General features: G+C 39.7%; 1 pseudogene; it reads left to right on the top strand.

The window, feature by feature from the left end:
• The first annotated feature begins 207 nt into the window (after positions 1-207).
• LOC108515965 (hsc70-interacting protein-like) overlaps positions 208-3,438 on the top strand; it is a 16,211-nt pseudogene continuing 12,980 nt past the window's right edge.

Here is a 3,438-nt window from a genome sequence, read left to right on the forward strand (position 1 = left end):
GCAGCACACCAACATGGCACAAGTATACATATGTAACAAACCTGCACGTTATGCACATGTACCCTAGAACTTAAAGTATAATAATAAAAAAAAAACATAGAAAAGCAATTCATAAATTTATCAGAGTCTTCTGTGTGGTCACACCAAGCCACGCCTGGGCCTGGAACTGAGTTGCAGCCCCTCAGCTTCACCCACCACCTCCCAACCATGGACTCTCGCAAAGTGAAAGAGCTTTGGGCTTTTGTGAAAATGTGTAAGCAGGATCTGAGTGTTCTGCACATCAAGGAAATGCGCTTCCTGAGGGAGTGGGTGACAGCATGGGGGGTAAAGTAGCATCTGCTACTCAGAAAGCTAAATGAGAAGAAAATACCAAGGGGAAAAAAAACTGATAGTAAGAAGGTGGAGGAAGACTTAAAGGCAGATGAACCATTGTTAGAAAGAGATAATCAGTGCTGTGAAGAAAAGTCAGCATGGAGACAAATGATGTCTTAGCAAGGCCATCTTTACTTTCTGCAGAAAGGGTGCTCAACTGCAGATGGAACAATAGCGAGAGCACACCTGGACAAGGGAGGGGAAGAGGTTCTTATTCCTGATGTATGTGGCCCCTGCTGCTGTGTCATTCTATTGGCTAGGGTTAGGCTGCAGAGGCTAAACTTATTCTGATTGGCTAATTTAAAGAGAATGACCGGGTGAGTGATTTGGTGGGAAAAATGGTTATGCAATGAGTCAGGGTGGAGGATGAGTCAGGGCAGAGCAGGTAATCAGAATGAGTCAGAGTGGAGCACGTGATTGAAAAAGGTTGCTTTATGAGGAAGTTAAGTTTAAAAGTAGAAGGCAAAGAACTGAACATACTGATATATTGATTATTTGAAGAGAAATTTAGAACTCATATCTAACATTCCCTCCTCTTGCATTTTCCTTATAGCTCGTTCTCTTCAAACTTCTTTAACATGTCTTGGCTTAGTTGTTCTGCTTGATTTTCCAAAAGAATAAGCTTCTCTGGATAACATGGAGGATAGTTAAGGGAGGTTCTAGTTAAGTGCCATTTTTATGAGCCTCTGTACCAACCCACGGATGCATGGTATGACAGCACCTGACAAGAACAAGTAAACCCATTACAGCTGTGAGGGAAGTAAGAATTGAGGCTATTACTCTTTTCCATTTAACAAACCACTTTTCTAGCCATCTTGTAAATGGGTCATTTACCCCTGAGTTGTTGGCTAACTTATTGGACAGAGCAGTCAGACCTTGCAATGTCTTTGTTATACTTTCATCAGGGCAGTGTTGTCTAGGATGAAGGTGCAACACTGAGTTTTAATTATGACACAAACTCCTCCTTTTTCTGCTAGTATCATGTCTAAGTTTATCTTATTTTTCCCAGGCTAGTAGCCCCTAATTATTCAGCTATTCCTTTAACAGCATCTCTAGTGTAGTTAATTGATCGCTGTTGGTTGTAATAGATGTAGTTTATCCAAATTACATTTTATTATCACCCACCAAAATATTGACTCAAATCCTGCAGCTATTTGATTTTGGGCTTTAAATTGATCTGGTATTCCCCATGGGACTCTAACTGTGTCTAAATAGACATGAGAGTAAAACAATGCATAAGGGGCTTCTTTTGTTTTACAATGTCTTATTTTTCCGTTCTCTGGTTGATGAAATGCCAGGGTGAAAGGGATAGCCAATTGGACTAAAGCATAAGTCCCACTTCAGTTACTTGGCAGAGTGTTCAGTAAAGGTCCACCATACTACTACTGCATATCCACTTAGGGATGCATAAGGGCTGACTGATTGGTAAGCTTTTGAAAATTTTTAAGCTCACTGCATCCCTTCAGGTCTCCAAGGAACACTAAGTTTCCTCCCTGTCGTGAGAGACACGAAGTGAATTTAGTGTTGGGAGATGGAAGCTGCATGGCTCTCAGGAGCTTACCTGCAGGGTGTTGAAATTCAGGATATAGCAGAGAGAGCTTGGCACAACTTGTTACCCCAGACTGTAGAATCCTGGAAAAGAGCTACCATGCAGCCCATGCCCGGTCAACTGGAAGACCGCCCTCGTGGAAAGGGGACCATCTGGGCCTCTGGCCTGCCGTGCACACAAGCATAACAATTGCCTTTGTTTAACATGTAGATGGAATATTTAATCCATTTTAACCAGGCATTTACATCTTTATAACCTGTTTCAATGGCTATGGTTTGCCTTAAGTCTCTTATTTCTACTACTGAGAGCTTGCTTTTGTCATTTGGCATGAGGCAAGTCATAGTTTGATTTCATAGGTTTGGGAAAGGGGCAGCTGTAGGACGTGGAGGAGGGAGAACAAAGCACATCTTAAAGAAGCCTATAGGATCCTTTCCAGTGACTTCTGCTCCTAAACCATAGAAGCGCTCTAAAGTGGGGTTAGAGTTCCTAGTGGTAGGAATAGTAATGGATATAAGCACTGGGTAAGGAAAGGAAGGGAAAAGATAGATGGACTAAGCTTTCTTTAGCTTTAATTTGGTAGAGGTTGGTCCGGGAACAATGACCCATGATTCTGATGATAATGACACTTGCTTGACTCAGGTGTGATGTGTCCATCCCTTTCCGCTGTACAAACAGTAGTCTCGATGGTTAACAGCTCAACGTAGGGTCCTTCCCAGGCTGGCTCAAGTTTCCCTTCTTTCCACCCTTTGATGAGAACATCATCCCCAGGCTGATGCTGCTGTACTGGAAACTCCAAAGGTGGTGCCTGTGCTGAAAGACCTCTTGTTTTAAGGGAAGAGAATGTGAAGGATAAACCAAATAAATAATTTCTAAGAAATTGATCTTTTGTTTTAAATGTGGGGACATCAGCAGTGGACTTTATAGTCCTTGGTGTCTTCTTGCTGAGAAATTTTCTTTAGCACCTATTTTTATTAGTTTTTAGACCAAAGAAAGCCAAACACCATTTTATATTTAACAATGCTTCCTGTATGATTTTATACCAGATGAACTAAATTTCACCTTTATATTAGTGTGCTATTAATGTTAAATGTAATTTTAATAAAACCTTGTAGACATATTTATCCAATTTTAATGTCTGACCATAAGGTAAGATTTTTATAGACTCTTTTTAACCTTTTATAATTTTTGTTAAAGAGCAGGTTAGTGCTTTAAGAAAAACCTGTTGTGCTTTTATTTTAATGTCCAGTTCACAGAAAAACTGGATGATACCTCTAACTTTAGCCAATATGTTTACACACAGAATTTCCTTTACAATTAACATTTCAAAACTTGCCTAAACCTTTAAAACAAAAAATTTTTTGACCTTTTAATGTAGGTAAAAATCCACATTCTTATGCCTCCTTATAATCCTTTTACCCAAAATATATTTTACTTTCCTTACACATCTTGCACATAAACTGTTTCTTCAATAGTTTTACATTCAGGAGGCCTAATTACTTTTAAATTACACAACATTT

This window comes from Rhinopithecus bieti, unplaced genomic scaffold (assembly GCF_001698545.2).
Source record: "Rhinopithecus bieti isolate Rb0 unplaced genomic scaffold, ASM169854v2 scaffold_37113, whole genome shotgun sequence".
Classification (NCBI taxonomy): domain Eukaryota; kingdom Metazoa; phylum Chordata; class Mammalia; order Primates; family Cercopithecidae; genus Rhinopithecus; species Rhinopithecus bieti.